This window comes from Tupaia chinensis, unplaced genomic scaffold, assembly GCF_000334495.1.
Source record: "Tupaia chinensis unplaced genomic scaffold, TupChi_1.0 Scaffold147038_1, whole genome shotgun sequence".
Lineage (NCBI taxonomy): Eukaryota > Metazoa > Chordata > Mammalia > Scandentia > Tupaiidae > Tupaia > Tupaia belangeri.
In genome coordinates, this window is record NW_006206889.1 from 1,959,374 (window position 1) to 1,971,955 (window position 12,582).

General features: G+C 52.4%; 1 protein-coding gene across 2 annotated transcripts in view; it reads left to right on the plus strand.

Moving 5' to 3' along the window:
- The window catches only part of AGPAT3 (1-acylglycerol-3-phosphate O-acyltransferase 3), a 112,528-nt gene that overhangs the window by 31,828 nt on the left and 68,118 nt on the right, over positions 1 to 12,582 (plus strand). The window contains exon 1 of one of the 2 annotated variants that reach the window (XM_006169447.3): positions 4,022 to 4,038. The exons of the other annotated variant lie outside the window; for it this stretch is intronic. The gene's annotated coding sequence lies outside the window, so the exon portion shown is untranslated. Of the gene's footprint in view, positions 1 to 4,021; positions 4,039 to 12,582 lie in introns of those variants that run through there. 2 annotated transcript variants of the gene reach the window in all.

Genomic DNA, 12,582 nt, shown 5'->3' on the forward strand with positions numbered 1-12,582 from the left:
TTCCAGGTGGGCATTTGCACCTCTGTGCTCAGAGTCCTCAAGGAGCTCTCGGGACAGGTTCAGGGGCATTACTCGCAGACAAAGACCCTCATGCTCAGAGAAAGGAGTGAACTGCAGGTGGCTGTGAGCCATGCCTGTGCCAGAGTGCGTGACCATGTCTTTTTATTTGATTATGTCCCTGTTCCAAACACCTGATAGGGTTCTGATTGCAGGATGCTAGAGACATTGACGGTCTTCATCCCACCCCACTCTGAGTGTAGGTTGGACTCCAGAAGCCTGCCGGCTGGCAGGCAGGAGTGTGTGCATGTGTGAGAGACAGGAGAGGCAGCTGCTATTGTTCCTGATGCATGTGATACTGTGGTCTATAATAAACACAGACAGTCGTGCATCAGTTACGGCTGGCTGGTCAGACACACGGCCACAACCTGGGCTTACCTCTGCAGCCCAGCCTAAGAGGTCTGACACTGTCTCCAGGAAGATAGTGTCAGAATTGAATTCAGGACCCCTAGCTGGAGCCTGCTAGAGAACAGGTGGAGGGGGGGTATGGGGTGGGGAGAGAGTTGGAAGGTAGATTTCTATACATTTTGGTGACCAGAGCATTCCATGTTGACTGTTGAGCATGAGGCTGGGAGGATAAAGCAGTTTGTATTTCCCTTTACAGTGAGACATTGGGTCTTACAGAGGTAACAGCAACTTCGGAACAGTTCAGTCATGCTTTGCCTTGCCAAGGTGTTTTCAGTAGTGGTGAAATACTGGGTGTTGACAGTTGTACTTCTTTAGGGGTAAGGCATTAGTTATTTTCCTAATAAGACACTGACTCCTGGTAGATCCAGTCCTGTAGAGACGCTGGATGAGCCCAGTCGGTGTTGGGAAGGGTAGGCAGATCCTCTGAGCAGAGAGTGGTGAGAACGTCCTGAAACCCAGTGACATTGGCAGGAGACTGCAGGGCTCTGGGGCCTGATTCTGTCTTTCTGATTTCTCTGTCTAATGATGTTTCGTGAAGGTTTAGCAAGTCCTCCTAGATCACTGTGAGAATGTGGGCTTCTGTATTTGTGTAAGCAATTTATGATGAAAGGCTTCCCTTTTCGGAAGTTAAATCCTTAATCACATGCTCTAGGTAGATGAAAGCTGTGATAAGGAGGCAGTTTGCTGGCTGATGCCAGGCGCGTGGGCAGGGGAGGTGTTCATTTAACAAGTTGGGTTGCTTCTCTGGTGTGGGTACTTCATGTTGTACTTGTTAGAAAAATGCCAGAGCTCACTCCATGTCCGTGTCTCGTCCCCACGTCCGGTTGCTTGTAAGGAGCAAGGGCACGTGGTGCTGTGAAGATTAGGATGGCGACATAGGACAAGAAATAGGACAGACTTTGGCCTCGGATTTCCGTGGCTGCTGTCAAGGTGTAGCTGCCCTTGAGTTTGGAGGTGCTGGTGGTTTCATCTTGGTGGTATAGACAGATCTTGTGTAACTGTTATGTAGATTTGCCAGGGCTCTCACTAGGAAGGGCCCCTGCTACCTTCTCCAGGCCAGCCCTGGCCCCCTAGAGGCCGGGCGTCTGGGTGGGGCAGGCAGGCCACGCTGCCCTTAGCTGCTGTTACTGAACAAGCTGCTCACTTCGGCCAGACACTGTACCAGTGTCAGGGAGAGCAGAGTAACTGCGGGCCATGGTGCTGGCAGAGTCATGGGCTCAACGGGGGACTCATGGGTAGACCTCTGCACACAGGTGGGGTCCCACTGTCAGCATGTCTGGGTGCAGACTTACTGAGGCCCTTCTAAGCTCCAGGACACAGGAGTGGATAATCCGAGGAGGCCCCGGCCTGTGTAGTGGCCAGGTGAAGGTGACTACCAAATGAGATACCAGGTAGTTAGTGCTGAACAAGAGTCCAGGGGCTATGCAGAGGGACCGCAGAAGACAGGTGGCCCGAGGCTCAGTGCTGCCCTCTCACTCCTATTCCAGAATCCTGAGGCCAGTGAGATGAGGCAAGGCCATGGCAGGTGAGGCAAACCAGTCTGGGGACTCTACCCACCCACATTAAAGAAGGTTCTGGAGTGGGGAGCAATGGCCTCACGCCAAGCAGAGAGGCCTAGACAGGCCTGCGTGTGTCTCCGCAGGTAGTGACCTGGGGCCAGAGTGGGAGACTGGGCTGGAGCTACCTGCTCTGTGGGCCGAATTGTGGGCGGCCCAGTCTGTAGAGTTCTGTGGGTGGTCTCATTACTGTGTGCGTCTGTATACACCGTACACACATGCACATGCAGTTATGCACACTGCACACAGATAGGCACACATATGTACACACGTACACACCCACACAGACACACATGGCACACTAATACACACATACACACAAAGCACATACACTGCACACACGCATCACACCAAGGCACACAAACTCATCCATGTCACACATTTGCACACCTACCCACACAGATTCACACACCTACCTACACACACACATTCAGTCACTCAAACAGTACACACATATGTGTATACCACACACCCTCATACACACGTATACACCCCTTCACACACACCTACTGCACACACAGGGTTTTGTTCCTTTCAAAAACAGAGATCTGAGGCAGTTACAAGTGTTTCACGTCAGTGCTGAGGATGTGGGTGTTTGTAGTGTTGCTTGCTCCGCTAGGGGCCATGCAGCTGAGGGCTGCAGCTTGTGCTACGTTTTAGCGGACCTCGTTCAATTGAGGACAGGGGCAATGTGGCATGGCGCCGGCCACAGACCTGGGTGGGGGTGTGACCGGCCATGCAGATGCTGGTGGCCCGGCCAGCCCTCATCTGTGTGAGGAGGCGCCATCCCGACGGGCAGGCTCTGTGGCTTGCAGGTGCCCATCCTCTGCTGGGGCCTCTGCCTGCGTCTCCAGCCCCCACCCAGCACTCCTTTGGGGATTTCAGACTGAACAGTGAGTTGCCGAAGAAAACCTGTATCAGTGAATCTCAAATCTGTAAAGAGCAAAAAGCCTTTTGCCTGGGGTCTTAGCAGTAGTGAGCCAGGAAGCACAGGTCCGGGCACACCTAGAGATGTGTTCTGAGGAGCGACACAGAGAGTGTGGTGTCAGTGCATTCTGCGTACGGATGAACACTCAGGGAATTGCAAAGGACTTAGTTCTGCGTCAGACCCAGACACAGATTTCTTCATGCACAGCCTTGAGTTCTACCTCTCTGAGGAGAAGGGCCACCCTCGTAGGTCCTTTCGCAGAGGACAGCTGTCTTCCTGCTCCTGCCGTGGCCAGCTGGACAGTAGCCTATGGAGACCCAGGCTCTGCTGACTTCCAACTCGGCCCACAGCTTTGACTCCTGACTATGGCATGCTGGTATCAAGAGGGCTGCCTCCCCCTTGCCATTTCACTGCATTCCAGGGAAGAAGAAGGGCACTTCTAGCTGTCCTTTTAAAGAGCAGTCTCCCCACCCAGCCCCCAGCCACTCTCACCTCTGGCAGACCTGACCATGCCTTTGCTCAGGAGCCAGGCTTCACCTGGTGGGCTGGCCATGGAAATCAGGCACGTGAGTGTCTGGTCAGCAAGCCACCTCCTTCCCACCAGCTGGAAGTGGTGCCAGGATTCCAGAACCCCATGTATCTGACCTTTCACCCAAGGTAGGTTGCAGCAGGCACTTTTTCTACCTATTTGCTGAGTGTCCCACACTGTGGGTGTCTACAGCTGTGACTTGCTTTTCTTTTTTCATGTATGGGAGTTGTTAGACCCTTGTTCTCAGTCTCTGTGGCAGTGCCTCTCAGCAGGGCTGCTTCCCCTTTGGCACCGGTCCAACTGGACACAGAGGCCAGTGGGCCCACGATCCGCTCCACCAGCTTCTGCAGGCCTCACTGCAGGCCTCACTGCGGGCTGCTCGGCCTTTCTGGTCTCCAAATTGGAAATCCTGGGTGAGAGGTTAGCTTCCACCCCCTGGCAGGATTCCTCCCATCTGCCCCTCCCAGGCTGGGAGGGGCTGCAGGTAAGATAAAAACCACTGCACCGGCCTCCCTGCCACCTCTCACTCCATTCAAGTTGCTGAGGGACCCAGCCTACAGGTAAGCACCTACGCTGCTCTCAGGAAGAACCCTCTACCTTCCTGGCCTGAGATTCAGGCACCCTGGGGAGTAGCTGGTGGAGGTCAGGGGAGAGCAGGGGAGAGTGTAGGGTGTGCACCTCTCTGGATCCGCCCCTGGGCTGGATCCTCCTCCTGTCCTGACCAGAGGAGAGGGGGCCTGGCCTCTGTGCTCAGCCCTGCTCCCTGTGGGGCAAGCTCTCTTCCCTCTCTGTCTCCGGAGGTCCTGTGGCTAATGTCTTCCCTCCTAGCCTGGGCCTCAAAAGGAGGTTGAGGTGCTGGTCACACTGACAGCTTCTGTCTGGAGCTGTCCTGTGGCTGTCACCTGCTTTCAGACTGCCACGAGACCTGCTGAGCTGCTGTCACTGGAGTCTGCACTTCCTCCTGTGTTGGGGCACACAGCTTCATCTGCCACATGTGCCACATGAGTCACCAAGCATGGAGCAGAACTGTCTGGCCTGGGTCCACAGCCATATGTGACTGTTGAGCCATTGAAAAGCAGTGAGGCCAAGTTGTGAGGCTCCAGGAGTTGAAAATATATACCAGATTCGAAGACAGATGATAAAGCAATACAGAATACCTCACTAATGCTGCTAATATTAATTGCACATTGAAATGATATTTCAGATTAACTGGGTTAGAAAAAATGCAAAGGGTCTTCAGAAAGTTCCTGGAAAATGCATGCTATGACAAAATTGCATGGACTTCAATCTTTTTGCATCGAAATAAACTCATACTTTAATTCCATTTCTCCATGAACTTCTCAAATTCCCTTCTACATTATCAACATTAATTTCACCTTTTCACTCATTTTTGTTGTGGTGACTAGGACTTTTAAAGTGCCATGGGTGTGGGATCAGCAGTTAGCGTAATGGCTATGTCACTAAACTCCCATGTAGTCAACCGCGGTTTGAGTGCTGGACCTGGGCTTCAACTCACGCTGTGCACATGTGTGTGCGTGCCCAAGATCCTGAGAAGAGAATGGAGGAGAAGAGATTGTGATGTGGCCATCACCCCTGGGGGGGGTGATTTCTTGCTTTCTATCTCTCTGTCTTTTTGGTGAGCACACGCACCCTATAGCAAAAACCTCTCCAAAAAAAAAAAAAAAAAGTGCCATGGGTAGCTCATGTTTGTAGTCACTTTATTTTTTAAATGGCAGTGCTGTAGATTGTCATTTCTAACTTCTGCCCGGAACACAAGGCTGCCTGCAACAGGGGCCCCCCTCAGCTCTGTTGTCCAATGGTTGCAAATTCTAGAGATTTCTTAAGTAACATGTCGTCTGAGAAGATAATTAGCTATTTCTCTTGCTTCCCAAGCCTTTTCTCTGGGATTGCCATCAGACTGGCATAAGTGACAGTAGGAGGGGGAGGGGCATACGCCCCTCCTGTGACAGGACTGGGAGAACTTCCTTGGGCTTTCCCAGGTTGGTTGGTTTGGCCCTGGCATGCGCCCTTCACAGAACTCACCTGCAGGGGGACCGAGAGCATGAAATCAAATGGGAACCAGCAGGTTCGGAGGTGTACTGGGTCCTGAGATATGGAGTAAGCACCCAGATGCTTCAGAGGGAGGAAGTCTTTGTAGTGGTGCTAGTGGTATGATTTCTTAAGGGTTAAGTGGGTTAGACAGGGAGTGTCGTTTGCAGCCAAGAATCACTGGCCCTACCCACGCAGCTCCTAGAAGTTGTCCTGACGCTGAGCATGGGTTGGGGTGTTGGCACGGGAGGAGGCCCCCGGTCCCACTGTGGGTGCCAGCTGGAGGGGCTGAGATAGTCAGGTTCACCTTGTATCTGATTTTATCTCCTCCGAGTGCTGTCTTGTCTCAGGAACAGGGTGTGGAGTCAGAACATTTCCTAATAAGTTGGGCTGGCCGCCCCACCTTCCCATCTCTGCTGCTGAAGCAGAACAGACTAATCAGGCAGGGTGTTAGGACAAGGAGGGTTGGGATGGGTAGATAGTGGAGATTAAAAATGATGCTTTTCTGTAGTGGGTCCACCCTAGTAATTACCAGAAGATTGATGGGGGGCTGTCTCCAAGGGAGTCTATTTTACAATGATAGTAACCCAGGCTGTGATGGGGTTGAGGTGTGGATACATGCAAAACGTGAGCCTGTCCTCATGTGCCAGGGAGAGAGCATGATGGTGCCAGGCCACAGGTCAGGGGACCCTGCTGCACCCAAGCTCCCCAGACAGTGCTGAGGCCATGGACTGGTCCAGCTGTCAAAGGAGCTGGTGGATCTTAGAAGAGTGTGTACCTGAGACAGTGCAGTTCAACATGCTCGTCTCTTTGCGGGACCCTGAAAGAGCGTCCAGTGGTCAATGGAGAGAAGGTCAGCCTGTCAGGATCAGCTTGCCTGGCCACAGCAGCTCCTTTTCCCCAGCGATGCAGTGGGACTCCCTGCCCCAGCATCTACTCCTGCCCTGTGACGGGGTCCTTGGGAAGCTTAATTGAGGCTCAGTATGCAGAACCTAGGCAGGCCCCGGCTCTTGAGTACTCCTTAACTGTCATCGTCCTTGTCGGGCTGCATTGACCACTCTAGTGCCGCATCCGTGACTCCTAGTTTGGGTCCTGCGAAGAGCAGTGAGAACCTACAGACCCCTGGGGCTCCAAATGCAGCTCCTTCCAAGTGTATGTTCATTTTTCCCATCTGATGGGTGTCTCTTCCTTCGTGCAGTTCATTGCTGGCTTCTTGTATTTCCGTATGGTTCCAGAAGATTCAGCTTTATGGTGATGGGATGCCTACTTCTGTTTCTCTCTTTTGTCCTTGGGTTTTGATAGCTCCTGTATTCCATTAAGTTATGCAGCTACAGAAACAAGCAACCGCTCTATGCACGTTTGAGCACAAACCCCTGTGCACGTGGAGACATGGCCAACCTTCCCAGAGAAGGAGCAGAAGTGGGAGCTGCCAGGAACGGCTGTCTCGGGGGGCAGTCAACAGGCAGTGGCCAGCCCTGTGGTTTTACTGGCGGGGTGAAGAGAGGTCATGTTAGGGAGTTTCTCCTGCATGTAGAGAACCTATGAGGCCTGTCGGTGAAGCTGGCCTGGCCTAGTGCCCAACACTAAACTGTGATAAAAACCTAGTAAGAGATCCTCACCCCCAAAGAAACCAAGAAATGGTATGTCTGAACACAAAAACAGCCAATGTGCGCCAGCAGGTGGCATGGTGGTAAAGGTGGCTGGATCCCACATTGTAGATTGTGGTGTAAGTCCTGGACCCTGATATTTAAAAACAACCTGGACACATGTGCGTGTGTGCCTAAAAATCCCAAGAGGAAAATGGAGAAGGGATTGTAGCATGGCCATCCCCCTGGGGGGATGCTTTCTCATTTTCTCTCACTCTTTCTCTCTCTCACCCCTCTGTCTTTCTCTGGTAAACACATAAGTCCTGTGGCAAAAACTTAAAAAAAAAAAAAAATTAAACAGTAAATACCTCACAGCCCACGGACAGATTGACCTGTAGAGCTGTGAGTAGGGCCAGGCTGGGCTGCTGAACGCACCTCTGAGGCCGCCTCTAGCAGGGACAGCGGGCCCAAGTGCTCCATGTAAGTGGAGACACAGGTTCTTGAGGCTGAGGTTGGCATGAACATGTGTGCTGGTAGAAGAGCCAAGGCTGTGGGGGAGGGATGAGACCAAAATGGCTGTTGACCTGTTTCGGTAGCCACAGTCTTACAGGAAGTGGGGGGCAGGCAGGGGAACAAAAAGGACACAGCTTTCTGACGCTGCAGGAGCGAGCTGGGCTGTGTGCTGCCCCAGTCTGAACTCGAAGCAGTGAAGCGAGAGCCTCAAATGCTGTCTTTTGTCCCTGGTTCTGGACCGAAGCCCTCAGGCAGCCAGCGGGGACCACTGTGGACGGCCGCATGGAGAGGAGAGAAAATGCAAGCGGAACAGTGCAGAAAACTTCTGGTCACTCCTGCTTGGGGTCAAGGAGTCAAATAACAGGACGTTCACACAGTCCACAACAGAGGCTCTCTCTGCAAGTGAAGCTGGAGTGTGCGACAGTTTGGGAAGACACTAGGACACACACGTGCTTGGGAAGCTCAGGGAGCTAGACGAAGGAGTCACATCTGTTGGAATAAGATGCTGGGAGGCAGAAGTGGTTGCAAGTTTGGGGGCTGTCCCCATTTCTCTGTCTGGTTGGAAAGGGGAGCTGTAAATGCAGTGTCAGGCTGGTGGGGGTGACAGTGTCAGCTTTGTCACTATCTATTGATGGAATGTAGCTTCAGTGTCCAGTTGCGATGGCTTCCTGATTCAGACAGGCATATCTACCAGGACCTGCCTCAGGGTAGTTGGGTAGGAGGGTCAGCGGGTCCTAGGAAGGAGTGGCCAAGCTCTGGGTCCCCCTCGCCCACACTCACAGGCTGGCCACCTAGTGCTGCGTGGACAGCCGGGGTGAGCGCAGCCCCTGGCAGGAGACTGAAGGACCTCTGTGCATGTGGAAATGAGAGCACTCCCTGTGGTCAGAACACGCAGGTGAACCAAATGGGGTTAATAAATACCAAAGGGAGGGCTGGAGGTCCCCCTGGTAAAAGGGACCCTGAGGGGGACTTGGGAGGCTGTGACTCCAGCCCGGGGCCTTCTAGGGGGTGTTTGTAGTCAGTGAAACCGGCCATTCGAGGTCAAATGGCTAGGCTATTTGAGGTCAAACGGGCTGCCAGGTCCCTAAGAAGTTCCAGGCTGTCTGCATTCTAGGAAGGTGGGAAGCCACATTCCTTTGTGCTGAGTCCAGAGACAGTGCTGTAGTGCTGCCTGATGGTGGAGGTGCACATTGCACAGTGAGACCGTGGCCAGACAGAGGCGCCAGGCCTGGCTGTTCTGTGTCAGTGAAGGTGACTCTGAGGTCCCTGTTCACAACTGTTCCCTTCAGGCTGTAACTCACCTGGGAGGTTTGTGGGGAGAAGTTTGGGGTCAAACTGAGTACACGGTATGAATAAAGATGAGGCTAAGGGCTGGCAGAGCAGCTGCTGGCAGGGCTGCACCCTGACATAGGCCATGGCCAGATGATCAGCGGCCTCCCGGAGTCTGAGCATGGGACATGGAGCCACCTGTGCCTGGGAGCCCTGTGCCTTGTTTTCGGTCTAGCTGCTGCTTCCTTAAGGAACTCACTGTGGTCCTTCTGGGATTAAACAGCAGGGATCAAACCCCCACCCATTTTGGAGGGGAGAGAGTTGCCTAATAGGCTGGAGCTGCAGGTCACGTAGTCAACTGCAGTTTGAGTCCCGAACTCAGTGACTTAAAACTTGTGCTGGGTGCGTGTGCGTGCATGCCTCAGATCTTGAGAGGAGAATGGAGGAGATGGGATTGTGGCACAGTCATTCCCCCAGGGGGTGATGTCTTGCTTTCTGTCTCTCTGTCTCTCCAGTGAGAGCATGTGCCCTATAGCAAAACTCTCTCTGAAAACAAAAACAAAACAAAACCTCTGTGCTGCTTTTCACCCTATTCATTCTAGATGAAAATCCACGTGGCATGAGAAAGGCGTCTGACCAGTGGGCACTTGGGCTGGGAGGCTGTTGCTCTTGAGTGCTTCCTTACAAAGTGCCCTGGCCTAAATGCCTTTCTCAGGAGCCCAAGTTCTGATTATGCAGAACTTGCTCAGTGACTTAAAACTTGTGCTGGGTGCGTGTGCGTGCATGCCTCAGATCTTGAGAGGAGAATGGAGGAGATGGGATTGTGGCACAGTCATTCCCCCAGGGGGTGATGTCTTGCTTTCTGTCTCTCTGTCTCTCCAGTGAGAGCATGTGCCCTATAGCAAAACTCTCTCTGAAAACAAAAACAAAACAAAACCTCTGTGCTGCTTTTCACCCTATTCATTCTAGATGAAAATCCACGTGGCATGAGAAAGGCGTCTGACCAGTGGGCACTTGGGCTGGGAGGCTGTTGCTCTTGAGTGCTTCCTTACAAAGTGCCCTGGCCTAAATGCCTTTCTCAGGAGCCCAAGTTCTGATTATGCAGAACTTGGGTGTAAGGAGAGGAAAAGGGCAGACATTGCCTGGAGGGAGACCTGGTAGCTCAGGGAGGCGCCATGGACTGGCATTAAGAAGGAACAGGCCAGGAGGGCAGGAGGTCACCTGTGCTCAGGGTCATCCTGCCCAGCCTGCCCCCCACCCCCAGAGGAAAGGGCCCCTCCTCTTTGCTGTCAAGGCTTATTTTCTATCCTTGGTTCTTAGCTATCGAATCAGATCCTTTTAAAATTTAATATTGATGTTCTCTGGAAGATTCTATGTTTTCTTTCAAGAACATTTTGTCTCTGCTGTGGCTGTAAAGATGTCTCCCTCTGCATCCGCAGGCTCCATTTACATGGTCCCATACTGCAGTGAGTCATTGCTAAGGGCCCTCAACCAGGCCCAGCTTCGGGGACCCCATCTCCCCGGCTGTCCCTGACTGCAGGGCCCTGCAGCAGGGTACCTTTCCAGTTAACATTGTCTCCACCTCCCAGGCTCTGTGACTTGTCCTTACACATGTATTTTTCATTTTTATTCACTTCTAAAGATTGTAGAAATAACTTATACCCAGTTTGAAAGAGCATTTTAGACTTTCTTACCCAGGGTTTCTGAATATGTCAGCATCTGAGCCACAGGATATTCAGGCAGAAAGGGCCTAGGGGACACAGGCACTGTGCCCAGGAGACAGGCAGGGACTGTGCTGTCTGGGGCTTTGCAGCATCAGGGTGGAGGTATGAGGTTGGCTGGTGCAGACTCAGGGGCAGTTCAGCAGCAGCTGGAGACCAGGTGGGACTTAACTTCTTTGGTTCTCCAGCTGTCACATCATCACCATTGTGCTCCTTGGACACTCAGGCACCTGCAGAGGATTAGGGTCCAGATGCCCTCTCAGTCATCGGGCTCCCTGTGCTTCCGTCCTGTGAGGGACCCATGAAATGTTTTATTGGATCTAAAGTCTGCAAATGTGTGCCGGATCTCAGGGTCACAGGCTAAATGCAGGGTTGCATTTTCCCAGTTTATCCAGAGCTGATTTTACAAGTTAGCAAAAGGAAGCTGGTGTCTGATCTACTTCTCACCTTGGCCTCATCACTCCTCCCTTCTTAAACTGCTGAAGGCTTCTCTCCAGCTGTGAGGCCACAACCATTCAGTGAAGGCCTGAGAATGGGCACTTTCAGAGCATTTGGGTTGGCTTTTGATCTTTGACTGTTATGACTCAGTTTCTATTAATGGAAACAGGGGCTTTGTTGTTAGATGGCCAAGGTTTGAATCCTGATTCTGCTACTAACCTGCTGTGTGACTTTGGACAAGTTGCTGAACCTCTCTGTACCTGAGTTTTTTCATCTGTAAAATGATGCTCATGAGAGTGTCTGTCTCCAGAAGACTGCCTGAAGAGTGGGTGGGTGCACAGCTGAAAGCACACAGCCATGGGACAGGCCTGGCTACAGAGGGACCCAGTGATGGTGATCAGTGTGCAAGAGAACTGTGAACCCAGGTGCTAGAGCATCTGCCTGGAATTCTAGAGCTCCTTTGCAGGGTGTATGGAGAGAACACACACCCCATCCAGTGAACTGGGTGTAGGATGGGCCACGTGGGGCCTGTGCTACCTGACAGGACTGAGGCAATGTCAGTGGGTCCACCTCCATGTTCTGGGGCGCCCAGCCAGCTGCCACTGCCTGCTGTTCTTGGATGCAGCAGAAATCAGAAGTCCTGGAGGAAGGGACAGAACTCCCCTGTACTGGATGAGGGGCAGTTTCGGGAGGCTCGGGGCCTGACGGCTTAGATTCAACTGTGGCATTTCTCTCCACTGCTCCTACTGCACGTTGGCGGTACCCAGGGTCTGACTGCAGGGTTTTCTCCTGGTGGATAAGGGACAGTCCCAGGTTGCACTGTGTTAAGTATGTGTATTGAAAGCATTTAGCAATGTCAAGGAACACACATAGGTGGATCCAATCCTGTCACTCCAGCAGGCCAGCCGTGTTTTCGTTTCCTCATTCCCCTTGGCCTGAGTGCATGGGACCCTTCACTGCAGGCAGCAGCCTGTCCTGTGACCTTAGAGGCCAGCTTACTTCATGGCAGCCCAAGGCAGTCACCAGAGAGCGTCTGTGAGCAGCACAGGCAGTACTGTGCAGTTTGTGGAGTGCTGAGCGCCCAAGCACACAAGGTGCGGAGAAAAGACTCTCTGGGAACTCAACCGGGTGTTCTTTTGGGTCCTCAGCTTTAAGGGCTTCCTTTTCCCTCCTTCCCTCCCTGACCCCTGGTGCTCTTTCTCAGAGAGGTTGGGATCCAGCCCAGTCTTCCTTCTCTTGTAAGGGGCTGTTGTCCAGGTATTCTGCTACTATGGACAATACATGTGTTCAATGCTCTTAATATAATTTAGTGTCCCCAGTACTTTCTAAGCCATTTCCCAGCCTGCCACACAAGAGCTGTTTGTGTGTAGTTAGAAGAGTCAGGAAGACGTGTAAGATGCCACTGGGCATTTCCCTACTACTGGATACTCGCTCGGGTCGTCTCTATTTTTAACTGCTATAAGATTTGTGGGAGGAATCTTAATGGTTATGGCATGCAGCCTTTTACAGCTCACTGTTTTTGTTTTCT